Source organism: Haliotis cracherodii, unplaced genomic scaffold (assembly GCF_022045235.1).
Source record: "Haliotis cracherodii isolate W230 unplaced genomic scaffold, xgHalCrac1.p SCAF_9, whole genome shotgun sequence".
Lineage (NCBI taxonomy): Eukaryota > Metazoa > Mollusca > Gastropoda > Lepetellida > Haliotidae > Haliotis > Haliotis cracherodii.
The window spans coordinates 31773431-31800850 of NW_027266343.1; the positions used below are offsets into that span (position 1 = coordinate 31773431).

At 41.0% G+C, this 27420-nt stretch overlaps 1 protein-coding gene across 3 annotated transcripts in view; it reads right to left on the reverse strand.

Annotated features, from left to right (window-relative positions):
- LOC139452763 (5-hydroxytryptamine receptor 1F-like) overlaps nucleotides 1-27420 on the reverse strand; it is a 194866-nt gene that overhangs the window by 111764 nt on the left and 55682 nt on the right. For 2 of the 3 annotated variants that reach the window (XM_071234361.1, XM_071234363.1), the window contains exon 2: nucleotides 23415-23465. The gene's annotated coding sequence lies outside the window, so the exon portion shown is untranslated. Of the gene's footprint in view, nucleotides 1-16349; nucleotides 16403-23414; nucleotides 23466-27420 lie in introns of those variants that run through there. The other variant, XM_071234367.1, reaches the window with a different exon arrangement.

Consider the following 27420-nt stretch of genomic DNA (forward strand, 5'->3'; position numbering starts at 1 on the left):
AAATCCAGGAGTGACCGGGGACTTGTAGCACTTACGACAACTGTCGTGGACGTAACAATTTTAGAATTATTATTAGTAGTAGCAGTATTGTTAGTAATAGTCGTATTTCATAAGTCGTATATATAGCCTTTCAATGGGGAGATGAGCCGACATGGTGTGGGTGTGTGCGTGCGTATGTGCGTATGTGCGTATGTGCGTGTGTTTTTGTGTGTGTTTGTGTGTGTGGTGGGCTGCTTGCTCTAGTCCGGAGTAATGCCGACTTATGCCGATTTTATATTGCTCGCCCACTGATGTACCATGCCGCAGTTTAACATGAATACCCCACTCAGACACAATATACTGACTCCGACCCGACCAGTCTTTGTTTTAGCCCCTTAATGCCGAGCGCCAGACAGGGTAACAACAAGTACCATCTTTTAGCGTATTTTGGTATGACGCGACCGGGGATCCATCCCGACCTTCCGCTCTCCGGGCGGACGCTTTACCTCTAGACAACGGGGGCGGTCTGGAACGTGAAAGGAATTACAGGTATGTGATGGAGTCACGTGCATCTCTGTTGTACTTTGTAACATGTAACAGACACAACCCAAGGGGTATGGGTGTCATTTTACAGTAAAACATTACAGCCACTATACGTTGCTAAAAGATTAAAAGAAACCGCAGATGCGAAGCCATTGAAATTCATTCGCGTCCACGCTAATTGATTCACTCGGCTGTACTCAATTGATTCCACTGTGGAATTAAGACGAGCCATGTGCATCAGAGATGTGTGAGAGTTTGAATTCTGCCTCATAATGATACCAGTCGACCAGTAGTTTAACTGTGTCCCTTGCTTCCACCAAAGTGGCACACAACCAGCATCTGCGTCATTGAGAGCTTTCCATCCAGCTCAAAACTGAAATATGGCGTTAAACCAATAGATTCATCACTTGTCACATTAAGACTAAATGGTTGTGCATAGGTGTTTTGTTTCCTACTTTCTCTAAAAACATGATAGATATATAACAATCGGTTATCTATAACTTTTGATTGCTTTGAATAACTCATTGCGGGAATATATATGACACGTACGTTACGAAAGTTATTGATACTTGTGGAAACGCAGGAGCCATTTCGACTCGTTATCTCAAGCCCATATGTTGAAAGGGAGTCCGATCACAGCGAGCTGGTCTGTTTCCAGTGCGCAAAGTTGGAAAAGCAAACGAAATAATAACAATATTACTAATAATGTTCTTAACAGATCAGAAACACTAAACATTCCCTCTCGCGCCAAGCTTTAACAAAAATAAAATGTCTATCAGTGTCAATATTTACCACGGCGTTTTCAGTGAAATCGTTTGAACAGGCTTGGAGTATATCTTGTTGTGCCAGGCACACCGCATTAATGGCCGCTCGCTGTGAAGGATATATCTCACCATTCTACAAATCAGGGACGCACAAAAACACCCGTGTTTGATGCAATCTTAAAGACACTGAAACAAGCTCCTATCTATGGGGAAGTTTTTGTTGATCTAAAGCAGAAGGGGCTAAGACACCATCTGAACAATGTGTTTCCCATGACAGACTATCATATACTATTAAAGCACTATCAGTTACGGTTGTCATGATAAATATGTCGAAAATAAGTAATTAATTATGAACTTTATCACAATGTATTAAATGATAAGTGTATAGCTTTGGTGCTAATAATTCTTCAAGATGGGGGAAGATAGAAACGGACTTGGTACGGAGAGTGAGTGAGTATAGTTTTACGCAGCTTTTAGAAATATTCAAGCAATATCTTGGCGGGTACACCAGAAATGAGCTTCACACATTGTTCCCTGTAAGGAATCGAACACGGGTCTTCGGCGTGACGAGCGAACGCTTGAACCACTTTGCTAACCCACCACCCCTGACTTTGTACGGAGAAACATGCGGTACAATATGTGTGCAAACATATTCTGTTCTTTAGACAACTACACTGAATTTTTAGACGTTGAAATAACCGCTACCAGTTGGCTTCAGGGAGGCATGTTGATAAAAAGTGTCCAATGGCAAATATTATATACAATAAATACATGCTTACTCGTCAGTATACACCCTCAAACTTTTGTATAAAAGGAAAATCGCGAAACTCTACGAATCCTTATTATTTCTTAGTGGTCAATACGATGTTAAATGCAGCCTTGGTAAAAATAATTAACAAATGGTTTTGGTGGTGACTTATAGCGTGTCCCGTCGGCGTGGATCGCTGCTCACAATTTAAATGGATTGTCTGGTCCAGATATGATCATTTACAGGCAGTTGTTATAGGCCTGGAATATTGCTGTGTGAGGCGCTGAACAGTAAACAAACAACCACATCTTTGGTCGGCATCATCTTTCCTCTCGCATCATCAGGCATGCACTGAGTATCCCGTAGTAACGAATCCCGTTATGCATGCACTCGCAGGTTATACAACACAAGAACCCTTGAACAGTACCGTTATTTATCAGACCGCCTCCGTGGTCTAGTGGTAGAGCGTCCGCCCGGAAAGCGGGAGGTCCGGAATTCGATCCCCGACCGCGTCATACCAAAATACGTTGAAAGATGGTACTTGTTGTTACCCTATCTGCCTCGACATTAAGGGGCTAAAACAAGGACTGGTCGGCTCGGAGTCAGTATACTGTGTGTGAGTGGGGTATTCATGTTAAACTGCGGCATGGTATCTCAGTAGGCACTATAAATCGGCATCAGTCCGGACTAGCACAAGCAGCCACACACACACTCACGTGCATACACGTCGCTATATAAGTGCAATAATCTTGGACGCGACGTCAAACTCCATTTCACCTCACCTTACCATTATTTATCCAACAAGGGATGTGATAATGCTCCTCAATGTCTAGCTAAAACAGTAAATTCTGAACATTTATGCCAAAACTGCAGGGACATGAAATGGTTCTTTCTACTGTTGAACCTAAACGATGAAATGCTTCATATAAATCCGAACAGAAAATGGAGCGGGATTTCATATCACAATCCACCGATAAAAGCGCATTGATCGTTATCGATTAATGTCCAAACTGATTTTACCCCAACTATTCATCACACGAACAAATTTAATATTAACACAACCGAGAAAAAGCGATTACGTGTCGTTTGATGGACCATTTAAATACAATCATGGCAATTTTTCGCTACAGTTATCATTATGTGCTTTGACAAAGCCTTCATGACATTCCAACTTAAGACGATCAAAGAAACGTGTTTCTGGATGGGCAAGATTCGACCAGTTGAAACAGGCTTCCGTAGAACATCGTGAAGGATCTAGCCTAGCAGGGCAGGTTTATACAGAGGGAAGGCTCTCGTGGGAGTAGTTTCTTGCCAACGACGCTGGTCTTGCCGTCGTCGTTACTACGATCGTGTCCCTGACGCCGCGTTCAGACGTGTAAATAATCTGTACTGTTTATGGTAAGATTAAATCAGTCTCGAAAGACCGTACATGACACTGACTTAATGTGTGCTGCAACAGACGCTGTAAACAGTAAAATGATTTCGATGAAATACTTTGGTGGTAGGATTACAATGGCCACGTTATTGAAGGACTTATCGTACTAGAAACAGTATGGGTCTTGTTACATGACGATTGACGAGGCAACAGAGACGGTATCAGGTAACATTTTTACTCAGACCAACATGATGAAGAGCGTATGTTGTTGCTGCTGCTACTCCCTTCGTATAATCTTCATCACTATTTCAGGTTTTATACCCAATGGAATTTGTTTCGGCAGTTTGTTCTGTGTCGTTGACGTTTCGAATTTCAGATCTACAGGCATAGCAATGACAACCCATTACAAGCGAATAGCATCTAAGAAGGGGGCGGTCGGGTAGCCTAGTCGTTTAAAGTGTTCGCTCGTCACGCCGAAGGCCCGTGTTCGATTCCCCACATGGGTACAATTTGTGAATCCCATTCCAGGTGTCCCGGAGTGAGATTGCTGAAATACTGCTTAAAGCGGCGTAAAACAATACTCACTCGCTTATCAAAAAGAGGGTTCTTTTCAAGAATTGTTTTCTTACATTTTATCAACTTCCTTCATATACAAACTTTTTCATCAAAGAATGTTTAATGTAAAACGAATGGAAGTGCATACCACAATCTGACGAAGCCTGAACCGAATCTGAACCGTTGACAGGAAATCCGGTCTTTCTGCTGTATGAGAACACCTTTCTTGATACATACCTTATTCCTCCAAATAGAATATAAATAAATAAAAAAATGGCCATGGCGACGTCATTGTTACAGCCATGGGTTCTGTGTGTGATAATATTTATCTGAAAAACTATTTCTAAGCAATTCTGCAAGCATGGCGGGTTCAGATGTGGTACCCCCCCCCCCCCCCCCCCCCCCTCATCTGAATCAAGAATACCATCTAATGTTTCATTGCTCACCCCTGAATCCCGAATACTACTAAACACAAATGTCAAACGCATTGAGAAAAGTGTGCAATTTGAAGTCAATTACTGAAACAATATCGAAAATATAAAATATTATAACGGAAACTTTTAAGTATTAATTTGTTTATAATGTTGAATCTGGGTACCAAATACGATTTTATTTACGTCCGGCGTACTATAATAGTGATCCCCGAATCCCGCGTACCTAAATTAGATTTGCAGTTATTATAAAGGTCTCGATGCGCGATATTTTAAAATTTGAAACCTTCGTGTTATTCCGTCGGTTCCAAATGAAATTATGGCCACGAATACTCAATTGCATCGCAGCTCTGAAACGTATAATATATATATCCTTACTGTAAACAGAAGATTTACGCCTTGAATCCTGTAAATTTACATCTTACGGACATCTAAACCACGCCTTCAACACTGCCTTAGCGTCCGACTCCAGTGAGTGAGCTTCAAAGCGATAATACGGCGAAGGTGTTAGCCGCGTTAGTCAAATCACCGGAGACAGATCACACGCATTCACCAGCTAAATATGTTAAAAGGGAAGTGAATTACACCGTGTTTCTATCCGCATGCTGTTTTTTGTATGCGGCCGCCGACAGGTATCACTACAAAACACAGGTTAAAATGTTTACTGACACTCAAGAGGGAAAGGTGTGCCCTAAACTGCCAACAATGCAGAAGCATTCTAATAACCATTCCTTCCTTAAAACAGCTATATACTGTTTGGCACCAAGACAGACGCTTGGAAGATAGGGCCCAACCGTTGACACACGGCCATGCTTCTGCTCTTCGTCAAAGATGCAGTTGTTTTCACTTTCAACCAGGCTATCTCGTGAGTGATGCCCTCGTCATACAACATCTTTGTCCCTGACCAGAAACCAAAAAAACACATTCCATTGTGGAAATATTTCTTTTCTTTGCTTGTTCCATGCCCAATATAATATAACACCAATATAAATAGGAACGTGACTCTTAGAAAGAGCGTGGGAGACTTGAATGAGGTACACCTCGAGCGAAGTCTGGAGAGCCGACTGAAAGCGCCGACGGTGATGGACCAACTGCTCACAGTCTGTTCCGTAATGGCAATTTGCAACTCTGTAAACATTGCTGCATTGTTGAACAAGAACATGAAAACACACATTGCTGCTTACCGGAGCCCTCGGCATTGGGCCAACAGAGATGGAACACTCAATTAAGCCAAGAAGACATAGAACCGGGTGTTAAAACAGATATCTTTGCATGTTTCACCCTGGTATCGATTGCTCCAATTTGAAACTTGTTTTCCCCCATGGACCGTGCTTCAAGAAGCACACTGACATAGGGCAGCGCATTGTGAGGGGATACAATCAATCAAGGGGTATCGGGGGGTCACGCGCTCAAACTCGCGTTAATTTGTAAAGCCAGTCAGCTCAACTGGGACCTAAATGCATTTGGCCACATCTGCACGAAGTGAGCAATACGATAGTTCAATTGATATGTTTCGATCCAACTCAAATCTTATTCCAGCATGTCTGGCCATATTTCATCTGACTGATTTGCTGCACAAGTTATAGTGACGATGTCGGTTTTGGTAACGACTCATTTTAAATACCTGTTATCTTAGGATCGACGTTAAAGAAGTAATTTGGTTTGACAGATGAGCCTTGTACTGACTGGAGGATGGCAATTAGAGTCGCGGACTTGCAAATCTCAGTCTAAACATTGTTATCAAAGCGGATCTTCTCCACATGCGTGCCCTGGAGACAGCAAATAACAGTTGAGGTTTAATGACATGGTACGACTTAAGATGGAAATGGTAGGATATAGAAGTAAGTACTATTTACAAAGATGTAAACCTTGCACATAAAAACAATTCTTCCTGGATGTCGTAGATCTGGCGTTTCTGTGTCTGCTTTAAGTGCCATAGGTCGACAGTATTCGTCAACGCTTTAACATAAACCATGATAGCGAACTAATAAGAGTCCATCAGTTTTACTCTAAACGACAGAACACAATTTCCAAACATTAATATATTTTGTTTATATCCACGTTACTGTACCAAAAAAGGAAACAATGACTTAAATATAAAACACCAGAGATTATTATGTATCTATTATCTGGTAAAACAGATTCCATTGGGCGTAAACGGTAAAATAGTGAAGAAAATTATAAAATCAGACCAGTATTCGCGAAAAGGGTATGTTTGTCCTTTCCTACCGATAGCAAAGCAAGTTAAAAAAAACAAAGACAGAATTAACGATCAACTTACTACTACTGCTGCTGTGTCTTCTACTACTACTACTACTACTACTACTACTACTATTAATACTAATAATAGCAAGTAAGCAATAATAATAATAATAATAATAGTGAGTCAGTGAGTTGGGTTTAACGCCGCTTTTAACAGTATTACAGTTATATCACGGCGTGTCAGCTTAATGTGGGAGGAAAGCCCGAGGTGATGCAGGTTTCAGACGTTTACCACTTCTGTGAAACCCACGAGCACGGGTATGGTGCTGACAAACCTAGAAACATAATCGGGGCGAACCGGGATTCGAACCCACAATCATAGGTTTCTGGCGTGCCCAAGGGACGCAACTCTGCACAGCGAATCGCGGCGCCTAAAGCGACTGGGCCACCCGTGCCCCCAATAATAATAATAATAATAATAATACTGATAATGATAATAATAGTAATAATAATGTTGGTGGCATGTATTACAATGATGATGGTGATATGTTTTATGCAAACTCAACGCATGTACCCTCCATGACCTAATATTGACCTTGAATGTTTCCTGGCTATCGACTTTGGCTGTTGTGCCAAACGAGTCGTACCATCGTCTTCACAGCCTGCACTCAAGTGGATCTAGCAAATATTTATAGCAGATGATCTTTCTCCTAACAGTCAAATAAAGCGCTACATTGTAGCAGACAGTTGCCAAACAGACGGAAAGAGCTTCGTAACTCCCGGCAGTGCAGATGGTTCGCTGTGAGGAGCCCTACGTTGGGTTCCCCTGGAACCTTCTTGTCCTTCTCCGATCCAACCACTTCACGACAAACGTTAAGTTATATAGCAGCCGAAAAGTAATTATTAGTTGTAATGATGTACTGCCAGGAGGTGTTTGAATACGACAGTCATTAGAACCCGGCTCCCTCACTTGGTAATCCCCTAAAACCTTTAGCGTTAAAACCTTTCGCACCGAGAATTGCTTTGCAAGATTTATGACCAATTTAACAAAGAATATGTCGGCAGCAGTAACGTAAATCTTTTCACTCAATGTTGTCTTAAGGAAAGGCAACAGCGATGTTGCTGACACAACGTGTCTGGGCGAGAGAGGAAGACGACGGCGGGTCACAGTAACGTCAACAGCCACGCTGTTGGCGACGTCGTATTTCTATGAGTTAATGAAGGAGCATTAGCAAAGTCTGCACGGAAAGGGGAATATTCTGCTGATTGAGGCAGACGCGTCGCCTGTCAAAAAACCCGCTTTCCGGAACGCGTGGAGTGGATTCACAGAATATATAACATGACACAGATAGCGGACGAGCTAAGCTGGTGAAGTCCATGGGATATGGGGAGGCCTAGTGGCATCAGACAGCATGGCGGCGTCTTGCATTGGAATCGTCATTACCATATTGAAGATGAGGTGAACTAGGTAAAACGTGGCGCCCAATTTGATTGCACTTACATAACATTGTTAGGCTAACGCTGAGTCTCTGTATATATCAGTGTGTTCGTGTATTTCATATATAAAGAAGAAAGGATGCTAATTGACACATTATTTGAAAGTGCTTTCGGAAGACCTACCGAATGTCAAGTGACCAGTTGTTTTTTATTCTGGTAAAATATGGTTTAGTTATGGTAACAGTTCGATAAACAAGTAGGTAAAGAGTGAGTGAGTGAGTATGGTTTTACGCCGCTCTTAGCAATATTCCAGCAATATCACAGCAGGGGACACTAGAAATAGGCTTCACACATTGTACCCATGTCGGGAATCGAACCCGGGTATTCGGCGTGACGAGTGAACGCTTTAACCACTGGGCTACTCAACCGCCCCAAAGTAGGTAAAGACACAGAGCAACGCCTGTATTATATAACCTTTATAATCAGGTTATTGTAGCACTAACACCTTTATTGTAGGCGTGTGACCAACCAGTGTGCAGCTACACCTGTTTATCATAATTGAATAACCAATTAATCCTGTACAACACTGTGAGACATTGTAAGTGCATTGACCTCAGACCTCACAAACCAAGGATGAAAATCAGAGAGAATCGGGATCCGAACCTACGACCAGAAGGACATTCCACGACTTCCAGCGCCTTGGACGACGGAACACTGTTATGCCGAGTCTACCTTAAAATAAACCTCTGAGAGAATAATTGACTGTTGTTTAATTTTTGTCACGGCGGTGCCGTTTGCGGGAGGGAACCGTCTACCTCTTTGGTGTAACCCACGAACACGGGTATGGACCTAACAACCTAGAAACATAACGTTGTGAATCCGAACCAACGACTATCAAATCCTGGTAAGACAAAGGTACGCAACTCTACACAGCGAATTGAGGCGCTTAGACGATCGCGAAGGGACGAACTTATCTAGACTTGCCTATTATATAGACAAGAATTACTTTACATCCTTGGACTTATCTTTGAGTACAGAATTGGCCCAAGGCTAGGCAAGAGTGGACGTTCATTCCGCGAAACTCGTTGAGAATTCTGCAAAAAGAGCCAGTTTCATGCATTATGGAATTTCCCCCGTCTCCAATGCCATGCCAGGAGTCATGTTTGTATTCCGATTGTGTGTAGTCTTTGATTCAGATTACAGAAATAGGAACATTTACAAACTGTTGCATTTTCGAGTTATAGCATTGTCATGTTTTGAAGGGAGACTATGCGCCAACGTTTTCGTTTCCGTTTATTGTTTTCAAGGCCATATAACCCATTTACATACATATATATTATAAAATTATATTACATTGCAGACGCTTCGTGGTATTGGATAACATTACATTTCCGTTCTAATTATATTTTTACATATGGATATATATTCTCAAGTATTTTACAGTTAATTATAGACATTGTGTCGTTGGCTTGGTTGTTGAAACTTTAATCGAGTACGTGCATCGGCATACCGAGGACATACAAACCAATTTTAATTATTAAGCACTTTGCATATTCTAGACATCTACAGAACTAATTGAGAGTGAAAATCAGGGTTAGAATCTTCTGCATCCCATGCTTGTCGTAAGAGGCGACTAACAGTATCGGGTGTTCGGGTTGGCTGACTTGGTTGATGCATGTCATCGTATGCTCCTCATTACACAATCGAGACCCGTGAAGATCCGGGGTAGAATATGTCTTCAGCAACCCATGCTTGCCGTAAAAGACGACTGTTCTTGTCGTAAGAGGCGACTAACGGTATCGGGTGGTCAGACTCGCTGACTTGGCTGAAGCATGTCATCGATCCAAATTGCTTGTACTGATGCTCATGATATCAATCACTGTATTGTCTGATCCAGACTCGATGGTTTAAAGACCGTCGCCATATAGCTGGAATATTGCCGAGTGCGGCGTAAAACAACCAACCAACCAACCAAACCAAGCATATTCGATGTTCATGATGTCAATCACGGGATTGTCTGGTCTAGACAGGATTATTTACAGACCATCATAATAGGTGGACTATTTCCGTTGGCGGCGTTACACAACAAACACACAGAACGGTCGAACACAAAGAGTCTTGATCGCCTGCATTGTACATAGCTTTACGTACGTTTTGAACACGAAATGTATTATAACAAGACAGACAGCAGCATCAAGATGAGCAAGGAACTTCATGCAGACAATAAAGGAATCTAGTTGTGGCTACTTAACTTAGGTAATGGCATCACGTATTGCCCTGGCTGCACGTGTATTACGTCGTGTATCCCAGAGACCTACAGACGGAGATCGAAGCAGGGCCAAGAAGGCCCTGTCCCAGGATTACTCAGCAAATGAAGTGTCTAGCAGAAACTGATAGATGTGAGAAGGGCTTTCCACCTCTAATCCCGAGCAATGGTATCTCGTTACCTAGAGTCTGTTGTGAGCGAAGTCATTTCCCGGATCGCCCTGGTCAATACGGTCAGAAGCGTGGCCGCCGTCGAAGCACATGTCGCCCATGATGGAGGAGATGCATGGGGATCATCATGTTGACGTGAGACATGAATGTTAACTTCATCGATGAACACGGCGGGGTCAGGTCACCCGGGATGTGGGACTATCTGAGCTGAATCATAAATGGGTTCCCCTCCTCGGGGTGGCAATCCGCCAGTGAGTCATCTGCGTGCAATAAATCATAAGATTGTGTAACTGTTCATTAAGGGTGGGATTGATGATGTCGGTTTGCTGTGCAGATTATTGCTGTCGTGTGTGTGACACACATGTACGGGTCCATCAACTCTTTGCATGCGGTATGCTGGCAAACTGATTCCTCTCCACTGCAACAGCTGTGTCCACTTCAGCATCCACTACATCAGCTACGACTGACGCTACTTAGCACTCATGAATGTTATCTCTCCCATTTGATAAAATACATTGCAGAGTGTCAGTGTAATTCGAAACTGAAACTGATTGCTATTGGTCGATTACTAATATGTATACGTGATCAACTGCTGTTGCTGTCACCATTATTGACACCACTGCTACATCTAGTGCACCTGAAGCTATGCCACACCTATTGCAACTGAAGCTATGCCACACCTATTGCAACTGAAGCTATGCCACACCTATTTCGACTGAAGCTATGCCACACCTATTGCACCCGAAGCTATGTCACACCTATTGCAACTGAAGCTATGCCACACCTATTGCAACTGAAGCTAGGCCACACCTATTGTAACTGAAGCTATGCCACACCTATTGCAACTGAAGCTAAGCCACACCTATTGTAACTGAAGCTATGCCACACCTATTGCAACTGAAGCTATGCCCTCCCTTTGTAACTGAAGCTAGGCCACACCTATTGCACCTGAAGCTATGCCACACCTATTGCAACTGAAGCTATGCCACACCTATTGCAACTGAAGCTATGCCACACCTACTGCAACTGAAGCTAGGCCACACCTACTGCAACTGAAGCTAGGCCACACCTACTGCAACTGAAGCTAGGCCACACCTATTGCAACTGAAGCTGGGCCACATCTAGTGCAACTGAAGCTAGGCCACACCTATTGCAAATGAAGCTAGGTCCCACCTATTGAAAATGAATCAAGGCTACAACTATTGTGACCAAAGCTAGGCTACAACTATTGTAATTACTATTGCAGCTGAAGATAATGCTACTCGTATGGTTTATTGCCTCCAGTATTGCAACCGATGCTGTCTCCACTATTGCAACCGGTTCCACTATAGCAACTGATGCTACTGACTCCACTATTGCAACCGATGCTGTCTCCGCTATTGCAACCGATTCTGTCTCCACTATTGCAACCGATTCTGCCTCCACAATTCAAACGATGCTGTCTCCTCTATTGCCACCAATGCTGTATCGACTATTGCAACCGATTAAAGCGTTTGCTCGTCAGGCCAAAGATCCCGGTTCGATTCCCGACATGGATACAATGTGTGATATTGCTGCAATTTTGCTAAAAGTGGCGTAAAACCACGCTCACTCACTCCACTATTGCAACTGATATTGTCTCCACTATTGCTGCTGCCTGCTAAGTTTTCACTATTGCAACTATGTTAATGCCTCATGTGTACTTATTAGCGCACATTTACTTCTGCTGGCAATTATATTGATAGTCTTATCTGTTCTCTCCAACCAGTTATGTTATGATTTATCTTAACCAACCACTGCATTATTGCAGCTTAGTTTGCCTTCAGTTTACTTTCGAGGAACACGCATTCAAACCGCTTTTGATGGTGGCATTTGATCCTGCTTGAAGCAAATGACACTTCAATACTAACATTAATTACCGAAAAGAAGACGAGCACTTGCAACATGATTGATCGTACTCTTCGTATGTGGATATATCACTGCTTGTGCCCATATAAATGATTGGCTACAGTGTGTTATTCATTTTTCACTCAATCCGTGCAACTCTTCTTCATGTCAACACGACTTCAAAGGTTTCAAATGCGTTGAGAACACAAGCAACGACAAAAGTTATTCAAAGAACACTTAAATTACGCATAGATCTCGTTAAATCAGACAATATGACAGAACTTCTTCTATGCGCATGGTATGGCGTTTATACATCACACGGCAGCAAGGAAAACGATCTTCAATATTCTGGTCATAAAAGCTACGACGCTTCACAACGCTCCGCCAATTCTGACAAACTGCCTTTTTATGCCGTTTCTCAGAGTTAAGCCTATTAACATTGATCTCCAACGGTGCTGTGACCGGCATCTGAAGCGGCATGCTGCACTACCTTACAGTGATGGAGAGGAGTATCAAATAAAAGCGAATAATTCCCTCGTCGCTCTCACAGGTAATAAAAGTTGCTGGATATAAACATAAATGGCCGAATGTGCATTTTTGTGACTGTCTTTAAAATCAATTCCAAACATTGCTATGAGCACTAGCCAGAAAGAAATATGCTCGTAAAGAAAAACATGTAAACATTGATTGATGGTATCGGGTTATGTAAATTGTGACTCCAGCAATATAACCAACATAAGCAGTTACGAATACACCATAACTGTCAATGTAGCAATTTCGAACGTAATACCACATGAAGAACGAGTCTGGGGCGAACGCGGTCAATTTTTTGTCGTGTTCATTTATTATCTGCCGTACTTACTATTTACCAAAATGAGTTGCGGTTAACGCCAACGTACCAGTGCGTAAAGCCATGGCTTTTCGTGTGAACAATTGACTTGCCTTTGCATGTGTTTGTGACGGGTGGTGCCGGTGGGGCGGGATACGCTCATCTTTTCGCGAACACCTGGTATCATCACTATTTGATAGTGATTTACACATGCTCATGATGTAGTCGGAATCGTACAATCGACTCTGCTTTTTGCAGAGATTTCTTATGAATACGGAAAGGGTTTTGTCGCATTTATGTTCATATCAATTCATGGCTGGGGGAGTATGTTCGCCGCTTTTAGCAATATTATTGCAACATTACATCGAAAATGGTGTCCACATATTTTACCCATGTGTGGAATCGAATCAGTGTCGTCGACGTAATGAGCGAAGCGTTAACCGCTGTTGCCATGCCACTTCCCATCATCGGCTGTATCCTCTGTGATGAAACTACTTCACGATAAACGATTGTAACAATTACTGGTCATATGAAACTGACACTGAACGTTGAGCTAGAATTACGGTAAGGGGTAATAAGGTATACGACGCCTCTTTTGAACCAAAACATTAGTCCTTCACCATGACTGTAGGATATATGTATTTTATGAAAGCAAAACCAATCTAGATACATATAAAAGCAAGTCTAGCCAGCTCTATACCACCGCATTAGGAAAATCAGTTGTAATCTTAGAGGAGAGAAATGTATTGTGTAGTGAAAGATTTCATAGACTTTATGTTAGTCTACCTAAATGTGTTCATATTTAGATTTACGATCGCCAGGTTATGGCCGTTTGGCCTAGGATTTTACCTGGACCACAGGCGTAGTGGTCTTGAAGGCAAACACAGCCAATATAAGTATAACGACAGAACAACGAGGGCGTCTCATAAGTGATTGTCAATGGTTTCTATTGCACTTGCACGCTCCTGTATTTTATGTGAACTATGTCTGGACTGAAACATTGTATTAAAGGAAGGTGAGGTGAAATGCGGTTTAACGTCGCGTCCAAGATTATTGCACTTATATAGCGACGTGCATGTACGTGTGTGTGTTTGTGTGGCTGCTTGTACTAGCCCATTGAGATACCATGCGCAGTTTAACATCAATACCCCACTCTAACACACTCAGTATACTGACTCCGAGCCGACCAGTCCTTGTTATAGCCCCTTAATGCCGAGCGCAAGACAGGGTAACAACTAGTACCATCTTTTAACGCCTTTTGGTATGACGCGGCCGGGGATCGAACCCGCACTCCGGGCAGGCGCTCTACTTCTAGACCACGGGGGCGGTCGTATTAAAAGAAAGAGTTATGACTTAAAGACAATATAAGCTTCAGAATTGCAGCAAAATATTATAAATATTACAATGCAACGTTATTTTTATTATTATTATTACTATAACTATTATTATTATTATTATACAGATAACATAATACATGTAGTAAAGAGGGCCAGATAGGCTCATCATCAACTCAGAGCCCTTACCCACTCTACACGCAGCCCAGACAGCGAATTGGACTTCTTCCAGGAAGCGCTGCCTATTCGAACCCACCTAGAACTTTTCGGAGAATGTGAAGGCTCCCCAGCACTGCAGCCTGCATTAAATTCATTGCATAACCTACGTTTCATATTTACATTTTGTTGCAAAATCACACATCGACGGAGTGGGAAGTTATTGGTCCTGAGAAGCAAACAGGAAGCCTTCTGTGTCAATTTTCAGGCAAGTCGACTTCATCTAAGCGAAGGACTCTGCAGGGTTGCTGATCTTCTCAACACACTGAAGTGGCCGCGTGCAGATAGCATGTCCCTGAAAAGCTGAGTATGGGCCGATTTGATATGGCACTTTGCTTGGTTGACACTCATTTCTGTACAGTCCAGCAGTACAGAACCCTTAACAAAATCAACATTGACATTGCGATTATGTCTCACATCCTTAGCTCGTTTAAGGAAACTGTGGAATGTCTTGTTTTCATCATGCGTCTTGAAGTGCTTCACAGGAGGATCATCAGACAAATAAATGTATGCACAATACAAGTATATCATGAAGAGCCTCCACGCCCTCCCATTATGATTGGTTAATATAAGCGATTGTGGGAAGAGCGAGGATGGTGGGATCTATTGTCTGACATGATACATCGTACATTATTATTATTTTTTTAATAATTATTATTTACAGATTAAAATTTACAAAATGCAGGAAAGAGGGGTTTGATGATCCTTGCACAGTCAGGCTGGTTAGGCTCATCTTAATTATTATTATTTTTGAAGGCGACACATCTAAGGACAATTATCACATATCAACCAAGAAATGCACCTTCTGAGGCAGTCCATAATGAAATACAGCCATTACCGCCATTGCGTAATAGTGTAGCAAGCGGTCGCATCGAAATTGATATAAGTATTGCCTCCTCTGCATGGCTAACCTAGCCTTGGTCTCTCGGCAATAACTTGAGCAAGGAGTCTCCCAACTGCCTGGCAGTGGATATTAGTGCCTCCCTCCCAATGGGCAGATTAGCAGTAAACGTGTAGAAGCACGTCCATCTCTGAAAGCTAAGTGATCAAGTTCAGGCCGTTTTTTCTCGTCTTAAGCGTGTAGTATGTAATTAGCATCAACGTTGGTTCTTCCCGAGGTGAGGCGATAGTTCTCGACAAATGAGGCTGAGGAGGAAAACCAGACACTCGTCTTATCAGCGCAGTAAACGCCGGGCCATTGAAACAATCGTGCTCACGTTACGTGGTTGATATATCATTACAGGTACAAATTAGAAAATACTATAATTATATAACTGGAGAATGGGAGAAGATTCGCAGGAGGTATTCATAAAAAATATAATTAGTTACTCACTTACATCATTTAGATACTCTCCCAAGGGGAAACCCCTGCTATTTCAAAGCTGCCGGTGGACCAACCCTGTTTGAGACCCACAGCCAGGTAAAACATAGGAAATAGATTTTGAAAAAAGATTGGTTAAACTTATTTCTCGGTAGCGTTACCCCTGCCGCACGTGTCCAGAGGCTAATGAACTCCGACTTTGATCTTGAGTGAGTGAGTGAGTGAGTGGCGGATGCATCAGGGAGGCCAACGGGTATGGCGGCTACAACACCTAAAAACGCGAGAGAGTAAAATGTACAAAAACAAAACGTACCTATTGAGTGTCACACAAGTCCATCCCGAAATCCAGGCTGACGAAGCTGATGTAAGGAATACAGCTAGCCTAACACACCCTGTCCATTTGGACATACATAAAACGTGTAATGAATGACTCATACTTGTCTATAACCACTATATCATTTGTTTATTGATTACTGTAAAGATTCCACATGTTTGTCAATATAAAAAGATATGAAATGATAAAAAACAAACATTTGCTGTTGCAGATGCATACAGTTTTAAGAGAGAACAAACCATTCAGTGAGTTGAGCCAGCATGCGTATTGATATAGCATTGCTATGATCCTATCTGGCTTGTGTTGTGATGTTACCAACAGCTGTACAAGCAATGATATAAAAACGGAATGCACCTTTCATATTTATGTTCTATGAAAACTAAGGTGTTCTTATCAATACTACAAAATATTGCAAGTGAAATTTAAAAAAACTTATATACCAGGATAGTAGGATATTTATTTTGAAGGCTCTTGATTTAAAAAACAGTCTGAACCATATTTGTTTGAAAAAAACTCTACGATACCACCATTTCATGCGCATCCATCGGGAAGACCTACCAGAGGAGGACAAGCCAAAGGTATGTAACAACATATAAAGGATATCAAACCCTCAGGAACGCCAGGGATATCACATACATATATGACATGTATACAATACATCAATTACAAGTGGTTCCATGGCGTTTGATTGGCTAACCCAAGTTTTATGGTATATATGTGGATTAAATTGCCAAATTTGACGCATCAGTAACATAAATGATGTCCGTTGCAATTCCCTGTTACCATAATTATGTTCAATTGACTTGCCTTTGCATGTGTTTGTGACGGGCTGGATACGCTGACCTTTTCACGAATACTTGTTATCATTTATTTTCTATTTGACAGTTATTAATAAACACATGCTTATGATACAATCGGAATCATACACTTAACTCTGCTTAAAGCAGAGATTTTTTTTATGAATTTTGAAGGAGTTTTGTCGCTTGAAATTATTTTCATACACCGAGAAAAAAATAGACCACACGTATTAACGGACTTCTGTTGCCTGGTTGGCCGATAACAGAATGGGCGGGGCTTGTGTTGTATTATGTCACCGAACGCTGTCAGTGACTTCGTACTGTAAGCCAGTATGCATATTGTAAGCCACTTCACACCAGGTTTACGTTTATACCTCTATAAACGCAAAGCAATATTGAAGTCAATTCTTAATTCAACGAATACTGTCATTGCATCGCGAGACATTTATTCCATGATCTCTTTCATGCATAAGGTAAATGGGATAGACAGCACTGTAACAGTCACCGATAGTACGATGGAATGATAGCATTTTATCTTTCTACATCACAATGATTTTGAGATTTTCACGCACAAAAACATATCAGTTTCCGATTCTGACTCGCATGCACCGAATACGTAAACGAATAATGTGATTTCCTAGTATGTAGTTAGCTTACGTTATGTGAGACGTCTCTTGAAATAGAACCAAAAAGCCGTTTTGTGAACTCACTCATAGGCAGTGATATTTCGAAACAGCCTCCTTTGGTAATTGGACTTTTTTTTATTAACGTATTCTAATCACTGTTCAGATAAGGTCATATTTCCTCCACAATCGCAACAATCTGAAGCGATAAAAACTATTCGGATGCATTCACATGTGAAACACTAAAACGTCTAACGATCATTTCGAATTTGTCCTTTAATATCTCGGATTTTATGATTTTATTTTAAACGGAACTATGTTCGAAAATCATATTAACATTTCAAGCATAACTTGTTTCATGGATAAGTAATTTATACGTGTATTTCTAACTGATATTATATCAAATATAAATGGTAAAAGAACTGACATAAGGAGGGCATGATATATTTGAGTACTATCACGAGGATGTATGGCTTGACATTAATTTGTAAATAACATCTCACCTTCAGGCAAGTCCGAAGGTCTGTGGCGGCTAACTGAACACTGGGAACTATAATATTTGGACAGTTACCCCAGGGAATCTGACATAATACCTCAAAGGTCTCACCATGTATTCTTGTTATTGTCTTAATTGACAATTGACTTCCCTTCGCATGTGTTTGTGACGGTGCCACCGGTGCGGCAAGAGACGCTCACCTTTTCGCGAAAACCTGGTATGATCACTATATAATAGTGATTTATAAAGAAATGCTAATCATATAGTCGGAATCGTACAATGGACACTGCTTTTTGCAGATTTTTTTAATGAATATGGGAAGGGTTTTGTCGTTTTTATTTACACTTGTCCTGACGACAGTTGTCAGCGGGTAGTAGTTCAAGGGGTAACTGGCGTTGAAGTATTGGTTACTTAAACCATAACAGGATCCGCTGACAGTGCGTTTGATTCCCAAGTGTGCTCCTGAGTCTATCAACACCAAACCCTGCTTATCAAAGGTGAAAACGTCAACATTGTATCTTTGGGTGGCACGGAAATATCCTTACAATACTGTTCAAAGTGGCATTGAATATAAACGTCAACGTCGGAGAATTATTCTGCAATTGGGCGTAAAAGGCAAATTAGGGGTGAAAATGTTATGAATGGATCACTGAAAATCAGTGATGCCACCATATGTTCAGGATAGGGTAGGCGTGTCCTGCACTACCGGTAGCACCTGATTCACTTACCCTTTGATATAATTGATATACATGTAGACTTCAAGCGTTTTATTCGCTCTTTTAATGAAGTCTCGCCACACTCTCACTTGCAACATTTCTTTCAAGTCCGGGTAACAGGTCATTGATGAAATATCTATATAGAATTATCGATAATCGCGATGCCCGAGTTCCTTGGTCCAACGTTCGGACTAATGAGTTTCCAGTGCACGGAATCAAGAGTTGATTCGTCTTACTTTCCGCAAACACCTGGTGTAATTGATTTTCATTTATCCATTTTCATAATTTTCATCCCCCTTTTGCCTTCTTTTGACAGCCCAGTCTCTTTCGGCAGATAAACGAGTATGATTATTCTCTGCCGTTGAGCAAGCATTAGTCAAAATACAGCAAATACGTCATCAGTTGATTATCAGTGTACGGTGTTACGTTGTTAACACATCAATTAATACCACAGTATAGTGAATGAATGCTAATTGTACTTTCTTCAGCAACCCATGTTTGTCGTAAACGGTGACTAACGGGATCGGGTGGTCAGACTCGCTGACTTGGTTGATGCATGTGATTGTATCCTAATTGCGTTGATCGATGCTCATGATGTCAATCACTAGATTGTCTGTACTACCCAGACTCGATTTTCTTACAGACCGCCGTCATACAGCTGAAATATTGCTGAGTTCGGCATGAAACAACAAACAAACAAACATTCAACGAATCAACCAGCGTGTATCAAAGTAGCATGTGACAAAAGGAACTAGTTTTATCCAAGGCTAGAAAAGAGTTTGGGCGACACAACTGCTTCTTAATAAACATCATAGAATTTGGTGAATTATTTGTATACTTAATCGAATAATCCAGTTGAAGATGACAAAGTCCTGGATTGCACATTCCGACAGAAGTCTGATAATTTTACGTTAAGCATCCAAACTTGTCCTTAGAACGACACCTTTTTGCATTGATCTGAATGTGGAGGATTAATTTACTGCTCACAAACACTCAGCGAAAGTTGATATTTCTTGTCTTGGCCGCGTTGTCACTGAAGGCGATTTGTACTGAAACGAACTACAGCAAGTATGTGTGTAGTAAGACATTCGAACGAAGTCAAAAAGAGTAATCGTGTCGCTTTGATCAATGTCATTGATTTATTTCAGTATTTTAATATATTTCCGTAATGTTTGCCAATGGTTTCCAATTTCATATCTATGCCATGGATCACGGATGATTATCTCACAGCTTAATGAGTTCCAATAACCAATAGCGATATGATTATTGGAACTGTCAAATTTCATACCTTAAAATGTATTTCGAGATTACAAATGTTCAAATCCATTTAAAATAAGGTGTTTGGGAGCTGAAGCTTAATAATGTCCTCCTCACGAGAGATTGCAATATGCCTTTACGATTTTCTAAATCGTATTTACACTCAACAAAATGCTTTTGGGATAATCGTTTTGGGAGACTCTTCGAAAACGTGTTGCTGAGAAACCCCATCGATCTGGTTTAAATAGGCCGTCACGCGTCTACAATACAAGTGTGAATAGTACAACATTAACTTCATTTCCCTGTGTTCGTAACTGATGGGCACATCAATCTCCAGTAACATCCTGCTTCCTGTTAACAGTTAAAGTTGTGCCTGGCCCCGTGTGTGTCCAACACGTTCCCCATGTCCAATCCCTGATGGCCACGAATGATACCATGTGCTCTGAAAAAGTTCGGATATTGCTGTGCAATGTGGATGATGTAGAGTCGACACTCAACTCAGGTTTAACGCTAGATGGCGTTACTTTCGGGGCTTGTTTCAAACTAATCTTAATTCGCTAACATGTTATTCGGATTGTGAATACGTGTTTTCTTTTATGAATGAAAACAGGCTTTACAGTTTTGTGATGAAAGATTTAATTTAAAAATCTATGGTTTGAAGTCGTGTTTGTTAAATAAGATAATATTATTTCGGGAAAATGATTTTGATACGGCCCCGAAGGTTTCGTGAGGGGAACACTTCTCTAAGCATCGGTGAAGGCAAAAACCTGTTTGAGTCGATAGTCATTATTTAAGCTGCTGAACTCGTACAAAGAGCACAGTCTGTTCTCGTTAGAAATAAGGAATTTTCTCCTTCATCTGAAGCAAGAACATCTCAACAACAATTAATTACGCATCACCTTCAGTTATTCTCGGAGTAACGGAAAACCTCACGTCATCGGGATCAATATATTAACATAACTGGCGTTTGTTCAAAACATGTCGCTCTAACCGCTCAAGTTTGTATGCGCTCTATTTACATATCTGATCATTTTTCAAAGAATGGTTGAGCGAATAGATGTAAAGCCGATTTACCACTCTAACAGCACTTTAAATTTATAATGACGCATGCGAGAAATCACACGAGACGCCTGTGTGATGGAGAATCAATGCATCAACCATTGGGCTGCCAGGACTGTTGGGTAGCCTTCATGTTAAAGCGTTCGTTCTTCATGTCCCGGGTTCGATTCCTTCTATTGATAGAACCTGTGAAGCCAATACTGTCCTCATTTGTGATATGGCTTGAACTTTGCCAAAAGAGGCGCTAAACTCTACAACCCACTCACACTTATTCATCTTCATTTATGTAAATACTTCTGTGATAGTATTATTTTCGTAGATGATAGTGTAAGCAATAAGCATCAATAGAGAAAACTAAAACTAACACATTTAGATAATTTATAGTGATCTTGATGCAAATAATAACCTAAACTGCGTGATGAGCAATTCTATGTATAAAAATATGCTTTACTCCTCATACTGCTGTTTTAACAGCTTTCGATATCCAGTTGTTCAGGAAGCAGGGTTGGCCCAGCAATCTCAAGCGCGACATTTGGCTTGCCTACCTTAGCCGAGCCAGAATCCGCTGATCTCTGATATGGTTCGAATCCCATATTGACATCCACAAGGAGTTCAGCAAAGTGGAAAACGTGAACAATATACAAGAAATATGTGATTTCTGCCATATCAGGTTGGCACGCCATGTCAGGACGGAAACACTGTTCAAAGCGGTGAAACACGTCCACTTCACTGATTCAATCAAGTTGTTGAGTGTATGGGTGTGTGTGTGTGTGCGTGCGTGCGTGCGCGCGCGTGTGTGAATAAGGGGGTGAATATGGTTTTACGCCGCTTTGAATAATATTTCAGTAATATCCCGGTGGTGGTACAACTGAAATTGATAAGTCCTGCAAGGGATAGACCAAAGAACGACAACGTCTCCCCTTCTCCCCCAAGCCTTATTGTTGCTAAAGGCGGTGTAAATCTGTATTCACTCACTCCTTACTCCGGATTGATGCATTTGATAGTTTTGACTACATGCTTAATGGAACGATTAAGCGCTCGTTATTTAACGGTGTTCTGAAATATTCCAGCAAGGTGATGTTCAGATCTATTTCCCACGCCAGACGTGGGAACATGGACAGAGATTATATAACCCCCTCGATGGCGGAACACAGATATGAAGTAGGAGGAGCGCACGACCCGGAACACGACACAAGCATGCGTGGATAACCTCTGTCAGACCTGCCACCAATGTACGCCCCCAACACAGCAGAGATCACAAGCGGACAATCGTGTTTGTCAGCCAGACATCACAAACAGTCATCAAACCCGATGAGACGATTAGTTCATCCACACACGTGCCCTGCACTGGATGTGTTATCGTACGCCATCAGCCTTATCAGAAACCACCCAATTTCACCACCGACTGACACCAAGGCAAATCATCTCCAATAAATGGGTTTCGCTCGACAGCTGTTGATGAAAAAAACCTGGACTTATTTCCTAGATTGTTTGATAAATTCCCCCCTTCTGACAAGAGGGGTACGGCCCAGGCTTGCAACATATAACAGTAGATTAATTTCCCCCTTGGGGGTGATGCACGGGATATATCTCAACTCGGTAACATTAAATAAGACTTTGTCGATTTTTTTTCCCTATCGTCCTTGCTCCTGGAGCCGATGAGCAGAATGAAGCGTTGTCATAAAAAAAATACAAGAATCAAATCAGCACTGACACAGAGCCCGTGGTGGGTTGTAAACATCGACATTAATGTTATCTTACATAGATTCCTCATAGTTAAAGCACAAACATGACTCCAAAATATCTTCGGAAATCAATAGCTGTCCACATTCATATACACGGAAGGGCCTCTCTACAAACACACTGATTGAGACACGCATGTTGTCAAACCTGACATCACGTACATGTATGTCTGGCTTCGGATTTGCCTGGTGTACCTGCACACGAACATATGCGTGTGGTCCTGCGCACACATGCATTTTCCTAACATCTGGTTACAGATTTCAGTCGAATAAATGTGGGTCGAACGTATTTGATTGAATTTGGGAATAACTCCTATTGAATAAAATTGAATGAATTAATAAAAATAATCTTACCTTTCTTTCCTGGTAGCCGTTCAGCAATGGTACTCCATTAAACGGGGACGCCTGAAAGAAAAACGAGAGCTGTTACACGAATCACCTAACGTCATCGTGGATGTTCCCAGTCGGCACATCCACGCGTCAGTTTTTGTGATATCCATAAACAAAAACCCTGTGTGCTTTCTAAACTAGGTCTAACTGTTATCTACGATGTGCGCGTTGCACACTGACCGGAATTGGTTGTTTGTAGGCCATGTCTTAAGTGCAAAATCTTCTTCAATAGCCATGATTACAGCATGCTGCTGATATGAAACTATATTGATTCCACATTCCTCCGCCTTGCTAAGGGAATCTCATTTGTTGCCCAAAGCGTACAAAAATCAAATAACGATTTTCTCAATTTCTACTTTAATATGAGCACAGGTGCAACTGACGCGAATATTGAACAGGTGATGTCAAGTAATATTTCTGTGATTTTTCGGCACTTGTAAATAAGCAGTAAAGGTGATATTTCGTCTTATTTTCTCAGTGGGGAATCGATCCCGGCCTTCGGCATGACAAGCAAACGCTTGAACCACTAGGCTACCCCACCGCCAAGACAAGGCACGGAGGTGGAAGGGCATATAGCTGGCGACAGGATGACATATAAACTTTTCAAAAATAAATAAAATGTTAAAAGATTTTTATTAAAGATTCATTACACAGTGATAATGTCCCCCAAAGTTCAGGTCTGGCAACGAGTGGGTACAACCGCACTAACTAATGAAAAGAGCCTTTAAACGTCCACGTCAACGATATCTCACAGTCATGGATGCGTGTCATTGAAAGAGGGGGTTAACCTTTTCAGGAAGGAAACCCGAGTGCCAAGAAGACATTTTTGAGTCAACCTTTGAACAGCGTGTCATATTCAGAGACATGGTATCCATTGAACCAATGATGAAGGACATACAAGTCACACGAGTGTAGGTGCACCCCGGAGGTCAACAGGTCATCAACTGTCTCGGGGTAACACACTGGCCAATCATTATTTCCAAACAGCATATGTTCAGTCAATATCATATGGTATCAATGTCATAGAACTGAAATACTTTATTGTAAATTATCAGATCCGGAATCGATTATAAGTTTGACTAACTAATTAATAATTAAAAATGCAATAAACATCGGTCAAGACGTAACATGAAAAGCGGAGGACGAAAATATTGGTTGTATTTCAGTATATAAAGATGTAATTTAAAAAATTCAACACTTCATTGCAAAACAACCTCCGGTCATCTAGGGTACCTGTTGTCGTCATGTCAAGCTCAGGTCAACACGGGTATATAAACGTCATATCAAACAATCTCCGATCACCTCGGGTGTGTGTTGACGTCATGTCAAACCTCAGGTCAACACGGGTTTATATGGACGTCATGTCAAACCTCAGGTTAACACGGGTTTATATAAAGGATATGTCACGCCTAAGGTCAACACGGGTATATATAGACGGCATGTCAAACCTCCTCAGGTCATCTCGGATACCTATTGACGTCATGTCAAACGTACTTTTATTCTGCTCCCTAGACACTGCGCCTTGAATTATATCCGTCAATAAGTTTAATTTTGTTTACAATGATACACAGTATGTAGATACACTCTTATTTAAAGCCTATATTCTGCACCTCTGATGAGCATGAGTTACTGTCGACCTCGAACAAAGGACTGCGCTCTCAGCGGAGATCTCTTATGATTATGGAGATGGTTCTGTTGCTTGTATTTATGTAACGGAATGTCAATTTGGCACAATAATATAGAAATGTCTTTTGGTTTTAAGAAAACACATGAGCTTAAAACAGCTGGTAGAGAGTAACCGAAATGTTCCGCTGGTGACACACGCAGAGACAAGCCTGCGAGGCGTCCTATGACAGGTGTCACTACTGCTGGGGGACAGGTCTGATTGTGTCATCAATCACACTTAAGATCAATATCATTCAGAAGCATCCCTATCATGCCTTGTAAGCAGGGATCGATAAACACAAGAGATCAGATTCGTGATGGTGCTTGTAGTGGGAAGTTACTTTCTAGTAATCTGAATTATATATAAAATGAAACTGGTGATAATTAACAAAGTGCGAAGTCAACCGATATGGGATATACAGCGGCCATAACAGTAATTGACTGTCTGATTGGTATTCTTATTGACATTATAATGCGACAAAGGAGCGGTGAAAACATAACAAATGGGTTAATTGAGTAGTAAGTCAAGGATATATGATATACAGCAGTCATAACAGTAATTGCTTAACTGAAGAGTAAGTCAATTATACATATGCATATACACGTATAAAGTGTGTAACAGTAAATGATTAACTAAGTCAATCATATATATATATATATATACACCTGGATATATATATTTATTGTATACTTCAATGTGAAAGACTGACTTTTCTGAAGTTGGGAAAAGTAATATGTCTATTGCAGTGAACATAACATTTGAAATTTCACGGCAGTGAACATAACACTTGATATTTCATGGTAGTGAGCCTAATATATATATATATATACATATAAATATATGTGTGTGTATATATGTATGTATGTATATATATATATATATATATATATATATATATATATATGTGTGTGTGTGTGTGTGTATATATATATACACACATGTATATATATATATCCAGGTGTGTATGTGTGTGTGTATATATATATATATATATATATATATATATATATATATATATATATATATATACAAAAGTGTATGTGTGTATATCCAGGTGTATGCGTACGAAGATTCAATAAAGAAGAATCTTACTTTAGTTATAAAGAATGGCGTCATTACTTAGAGCCCATACTATGACGTAATATACATGAACACTGCATTCGGAACTCTAATATATCACTCTTAGCGAAATAAGCAGACTACTTATGATGATAGAACCTTCTCGAATCCTTTGATGTCTCAATGTCGACCTGTTGTGTTGATGTCCTTTAGTGACATTGATGTATTTTCATGGTTTTTAAGGTAAGGTAAAACCATTTATTGTTGAAGCGGACTTTGGGCCATCGATACGGCGTATGCAGACGTTCCCATCGGTAATCGTGCGGAAGGCAGTTTCCTGACGACCATGATCCGGACAAACGCGGTTTAACCGTAAATGGTTGTCTGCTATTAGTATCATGTGTCACGTGACATGTCTTCGACGTCATTTGAAACTTCTGACCGGCTGTCCTCGAATATCCAGTGTACCATAATAGACTATGGACATAATACACTGGATAATCGAGGCTTGTGTCGGGGCGTAATGGCCGAGTCTCTGTCATTGAGAACACGCCACTCTCGCATCGGTCAGGGATAAGACACAGAACGGGAAATCATAGCCCATTCAAATTGTATTAACGTTGCTATTCCAATATTCCCTAGATGTTAGATAGGAATCATTTCTGTATTTGCAATAGGTATACTATTAAATGATACATTGCTCTATCATTACACATCGTTTGAAAGCATGACAGCTGGTCATTCATACTGCTATATGGTCATGCAAAAAAGAAAATAATCCGTCATGGAAAATTGATGCCTTTTGAAACGTTTTTTTCCGAATCAAACGTCATTAAAGTCATGAAAAAAGACTAATACTAAAGATGATCTATCGGCAAAATAAACACAAGTAAGGACATACTTTTATCAGTGCTACCGTATTTCACACAGTGCAGGGTCTAGTGATGTTTCGATGAGGTTACATTGTAGGTGGATTTGCGCCTGATACAATGGCATTAAAGTGGCATCACCAATTTATGGAGACATTCTAAGAAAAATGGCACAGAAGGTGGGGTTCCCGGACTAACTCATCTTTATCAGTTAATTTCGGTAATGAGGTCTTCATCCACGATTTGTAACAAACATCATTTGAACATTGAGTAGTAAATTGATCACAGGTACAAGGAACGGAAATTGGCAGCGTTTTGATATAATGTGCCAGTTCTTAATGAGGATTACATCGGAAGAAAGGACCATCCTAATCAG